The sequence below is a fragment of the Plectropomus leopardus genome, chromosome 8 (genome assembly GCF_008729295.1).
Source record: "Plectropomus leopardus isolate mb chromosome 8, YSFRI_Pleo_2.0, whole genome shotgun sequence".
In the NCBI taxonomy this organism is placed as follows: domain Eukaryota; kingdom Metazoa; phylum Chordata; class Actinopteri; order Perciformes; family Serranidae; genus Plectropomus; species Plectropomus leopardus.
Window position 1 is genome coordinate 12,958,866 of NC_056470.1, and position 6,282 is coordinate 12,965,147.

Below are 6,282 nucleotides of genomic sequence, written 5' to 3' on the forward strand. Positions count from 1 at the left end.
TGCCAAATTATGTTGTTTTTGGCCCTTTTTGCAACTTTCTTTGCTATGGCGTGTTTTGGAAGGCTGTTTTATGTGGTTTACTATGTGGTTTTTAGCAGTTTTTGGGACATGTCATATTTTGACATTTTTGCCATACTATAGCCTTGCTTTTTCGGTCATTTTTTCCACATGCCAAATTATGTTGTTTTGGCCCTTTTTGCAACTTTCTTTGCTATGGGTGTGTTTTGGAAGGCTGTTTTATGTGGTTTACTGTGGTTTTTAGCTGTTTTTGGGACATGTCATATTTTGACATTTTTGCCATACTATAGCCTTGCTTTTTCGGTCATTTTTTCCACATGCTAAATTATGTTGTTTTTGGCCCTTTTTGCAACTTTCTTTGCTATGGCGTGTTTTTTGGAAGGCTGTTTTATGTGGTTTACTGTGGTTTTTAGCAGTTTTTGGGACATGTCATATTTTGACATTTTTGCCATACTATAGCCTTGCTTTTTCGGTCATTTTTTTCCACATGCCAAATTATGTTGTTTTGGGCCCTTTTTGCAACTTTCTTTGCTATGGCGTGTTTGGAAGGCTGTTTTATGTGGTTTTAATGTGGGTTTTTAGCTGTTTTTGGAATATGGCATATTTTGACATTTTTGCCATACTATAGCCTTGCTTTTTCGGTCATTTTTTCCACATGCCAAATTATGTTTTTTGGGCCCTTTTTGCAACTTTCTTTGCTATGACGTGTTTTGGAAGGCTGTTTTATGTGGTTTAACTGTGGTTTTTTAGCTGTTTTTGGGACATGTCATATTTTGACATTTTTTTGCCATACTATAGCCTTGCTTTTTCGGTCATTTTTTTCCACATGCTAAATTATGTTTTTTGGGCCCTTTTTGCAACTTTCTTTGCTATGGCGTGTTTTGGAAGGCTGTTTTATGTGGTTTACTGTGGTTTTTAGCAGTTTTTGGGACATGTCATATTTTGACATTTTTGCCATACTATAGCCTTGCTTTTTCGGGTCATTTTTTCCACATGCCAAATTATGTTGTTTTGGGCCCTTTTTGCAACTTTCTTTGCTATGGCGTGTTTTGGAAGGCTGTTTTTATGTGGTTTACTGTGGTTTTTAGCAGTTTTTGGGACATGTCATATTTTGACATTTTTGCCATACTATAGCCTTGCTTTTTTCGGTCATTTTTTTCCACATGCCAAAATTATGTTGTTTTGGGCCCTTTTTGCAACTTTCTTTGCTATGGCGTGTTTTGGAAGGCTGTTTTATGTGGTTTAATGTGGTTTTTAGCTGTTTTTGGAATATGGCATATTTTGACATTTTTGCCATACTATAGCCTTGCTTTTTCTGTCATTTTTTCCACATGCCAAATTTGGCTTTCTTTGGACTTTTTTGCAACTTTCTTTGCTATGGCGTGTTTTGGAAGGCTGTTTCATGTGTTTTACTGTGGTTTTTAGCTGTTTTTGGAATATGGCAAAGGCTTTTTTATGTGGTTTAATGTGGTTTTTAGCTGTTTTTGGAATATGGCATATTTTGACATTTTTGCCATACTATAGCCTTGCTTTTTCGGTCATTTTTTCCACATGCCAAATTACGTTGTTTTGGGCCCTTTTTGCAACTTTCTTTGCTATGGCGTGTTTTGGAAGGCTGTTTTATGTGGTTTAATGTGGTTTTTAGCAGTTTTTGGGACATGTCATATTTTGACATTTTTGCCATACTATAGCCTTGCATTTTTGGTCCATCCATTATCTTCTGCTCATCTGGGTTCAGGTCACGGGGGCAGCGGCCTAATCAGGGAAGCCCAGACTTCCCTTTACCCGGACTCTTCGTCCCGTTATTCCCGTGGGATCCCGAGGCGTTCCCTGGCCAGCTGAGAGACACAGTCTCTCCAGCATGTCCTGGGCCTTCCCCGGGGCCTCCTACCGGTGGGATGTGCCCTGAACACCTCACCAGGGAGGCGTCCGGGAGGCATCCTAATTAGATGCCCAAGCCACCTCATCTGGCTCTTGTCAACGCAGAGGAGCAGTGGCTTTACTCCAAGCTCCTCCTGGATGACTGAACTTTTCACCCTATCTCTAAGGCAGAGCCCAGCCACCCTACAGAGGAAGCTCATTTTGGCTGCTCGTAACCGCGATCTTGTTCTTTTGGTCACTACCCAAAGCTCGTGACCATAGGTGAGGGTAGGAACTAAGATCGATCAGTAAATCAAGAGCTTTGCCTTTCGGCTCAGCTCCCTCTTTACCACGACAGATCGGTGCAGAGTCTGCATTACTGCAGACGCTAACTCGTGAACAAGACCCCGAGGTACTTAAACTCCACCATTTGGGGCAGGATCTCATCCCCGATCTGAAGATGGCACTCCACCCTTTTCCGGCTGAGAACCATGGCCTCGGATTTGGAGGTGCTGATTTTCATCTCGGCCGCTTCACACTCGGCTGCGAACCCATCCAGTGAGATCTGGAGGTCACGGCTTGATAAAGCCAACAGGACCACAACATCTGCAAAAAGGAATGACCCAATCCTGAGGTCACCAAACCGGACCCCTCAACATCCTGGCTGCACCTAGAAATTCTGTCCAAACCGGTGAGGGTTGGCGGAGTCCAACCCTCACCGGGTTGGCGGAGTCCAACGTCATTATTTTGAGTCCACCGTCATTATCCTGATTCTACATTCTCCAGGAATGTAGAATCAGGGGGTCCGATTCTACATTCCTGGAGAACCCCCCACAGGAATCCCAGAGGGACGCGGTCGAATGCCTTCTCCAAGTCCACAAAGCACATGTGTACTGGTTGGACAAACTCCCATGCACCCTCAAGGATCTTGCCAAGGGTCCAGAGTTGGTCCACAGTTCCACCACCAGGACGAAAACCGCATTGCTCTTCCTGAATCCGGGGTTTGACTGTCCGGCAGACCCTCCTCTCCAGTACCCCTGAATAGACCTTACCAGGGAGGCTGAGGAGTGTGATCCCCCTAAAGTTGGAACACACCCTCCAGTCCCCCTCCTTAAAAAGAGGAACCACCACCCCGGTCTGCCAGTCCAGAGGCACTGCCCCCGATGTCCACGCAATGTTGCAGAGTCGTGTCAACCATGCCATCGAGGAGCTTTTTAACCACCTCGGCAACCTCAGCCCCAGAGAGGGAGGAGCCCACCCCTGAGTCCCCGGGCCCTGCTTCGTCATCGGAAGGTGTGTTGGTGGGATTGAGGAGGTCTTTGAAGTATTTCTTCCACTGATCCACAATGTCCTGAGTCGAGGTTGGCAGCACCCCGTCCCCACCATACACAGTGTTGACAGAGCACCGCTTCCCTCCCCTGAGATGCCAGATGGTGGTCCAGAACCTCTTCAAAGCTGTCTGGAAGTCGTTCTCCATGGCCTCATCGAACTCCTCCCATGCCTGTTTTTTTGGATCGGGGACCGCCGTAGCCGCACTCCGCTTGGCCTGCTGGTACCTGACTGCTGCCTCCAGAGTCCCACAGGCCAAGAAGGCCCGTTAGGCCTCCTTCTTCAGCTTGACGGCATCCCTTACCGCCGATGTCCACCAACAGGTTCGGGTATTGTCGCCCTGACAGGCACCGACCACCTTACGGCCGCAGCACCAGTCGGCCGCCTCAGCAACGGAGACATGGAACATGGCCCACTCGGACTCAATGTCCCCCGCCTCCCCTGGGACATGGTTGAAGCTCTCTCGGAGGTGGGAGTTGAAGCTCCTTCTGACGAGAGACTCTGCTAGACGTTCCTAGCAGACCCTCACAATGGATTTTGGTCTGCCAGGTCTGACCGGCATCCTCCCCCACCATCGTAGCCAACTCATCATCAGGTGGTGTTCGGTTGACAGCTCCGCCCCTCTCTTCACCTGAGTTTCCAAGACATGCGGCCGCAAGTCCGAAGATACGACTACAAAGTCAATCATCGAACTGCGGCCTAGGGTGTCCTGATGCCAAGTGCGCATATGGACGCCTTGCTTTTTCGGTCATTATTTCCACATGCCAAATTAGGGTTTTTTCTGCCCTTTTTGCAACTTTCTCTGCTATTTCAGGATGTTTTCAGCTGTTTTAGGGGGTTGTTGTTTTTTGACACTTTTTGCCATACTATAGTTTGGCTTTTTGGGTAAATTTTAAACATGCCATATCATGTTGTTTATGGCTGTTGGCAACATTTAAGATATGGCCTGACTTGGCATGCTATTATGTGGTTTTTATCTGTTTTCAGCTGTTGATATTTTCCCCCATACTATATAATGGCATTTTCTGTCATTTTTCCGACACACTATATTATGGTGTTTCTGGCCTTTTTTGCAACATTCTATGCCACGGCGTGTCTCAGCACGCTTTATTTTGCAGTTAACAGCTGTTTTTGGGATATGTCATATTTTGACATTTTTTGCCATACTATTGTATGGCCTTTTCATTGTTTCACCACACGATATATTTTAGTATTTTTGTTTTGCAACATTCTATGCTATGGTTTGTCTGGGCACGCTGTTTTATGCGGTTTGTCATACATACAATGTCATATTTGACATTTTTCGGCATAGAATGGTATGGTATTTTCTGTAGGTTTTTTTTTTAAATGCTACATGCTTTGATGCTTTTGGCATTTTTTTTCAACATTGTCGTGTAATTTTCATAGTATAGCCATGAAGTGTCTCCACACGTATACAATGTGTTTTTCAGCTGTTTTTCAGACATGTAATATTTTGATATTTTTTGACAAACTACTCTTTCACGTTTTCTGTCATTTTTTTGATGTGCTATATAATGACATTTTTGGCAAGTTTTTCTACATTCTATGCGATGACGTCGCTCTACAAGCTATTATATGTGGTTATCAGCCAGTTTTTGGACATGTCAAAATTAGAGATTTTTCGAAATCCTACACTTTGTCTTTTTCAGCCTTTTCTTCGACATGCTATATTTTGACGTTTTCTGCATTTTTTTTGACATGCTATACTATGACATGTCTCTACAAGCTAATATGCAGTTTCAGTTGTTTTTTTGACAGTTCAAACTTGAGATTTTTCATCCCGTTGTTTTCAGCCATTTTTTCTCCAAATAGCTGGTCAACTTTTGGGCTATGATGCTGAAGAAGAGCTTGCCTCCAACACTGAAGAGACTTATAAGCCCTATACTGTGATTTGTATTTACATGATATCTGACGACATACTATACTTTGACTTGTTTTTTCATGATCTTGGCAGACATACTATATACTTTTTTTCACTTATTCCAGGAAAGCTGCCCTCTTCCTTGCCCTTTCTTCCTGCCTCCTTCTGCACTTCTCCACAAGTGTCAGAACTGTATCCTGGGGATTGCTCAACAATCTGCTGGGCTAGCTCTCTCTACTTCTCCTGCTGACTTGCATCTCCTCTTTAGCAATCAGAGTTCTTTCCAGAGGTGCTGGATTTTCCTTGCTCTTTGACATGGAGCAAAGGCCGATGGTGCAGGCTTGGCTGCCTCTGTCCCAAATCCCTCCACTCAGATATTCACTTTGAGAATGGTCATAGTTTTCTGGTCCACATCCCCCTTGGCTGTCCCTTCCAAGACCTGATACACATCCTCATCAAACTGCCGGCACTGGATCCTTGGTTGGTGCGGGGGGGCAGTCAAAAGTTGTGGCTGCAGCTTTCAGATGTTGGAGGCCCTGTGTGCTGCACTCATTGGAAGGTTCTTGGGGGTTCTGAACATTGCTGAATACAGGAGCTGCAGGTGAATTCCTGGCACTAGATGTTGGCAACACTAGGAGGCTCTGGGCACTGTCGGTTTCCTCCGGGTCTGGCTCCTCCTGCATCTCACCAGAAGTCATTCCTGTGTATTGTGTTGGCGAAAGTTAAATACAGCTCACAAATACACAGTGGGCGTGTCCTTTAAAAAGCACACAGGTTTTATTGCATATCAATTTCATGTATAAATTCTTCATAGCATTGGAAAGATTACATTTGGTATACATTGCTATTCTACAGAATTAACATCAGAGTCATATCTTTTCAATGAAATTTCTCTAAAGTACATCTTCAATAATCACAAGCATCAAAAGAACTGCAATTTTCAGAATTGTTCAATATTATTCTACAATCCTTTATTGTTTTTCATTATGTCTTCTCCCACAAGTCTTTTCTAACTTCTTTCAGAGCCACCTGCCGCAACAACATCTGTAAGGCAGTCAAGAACTCGAAGTCAAACCTACCAAACTAACCACATGTACAATAAGTGCATCTACGGATTTATTTTTTTCTTTTCTTTTTTTTTTTTTTATCATTTTTTGATTTGATACACATTTCACAAATGGACATCATTATGA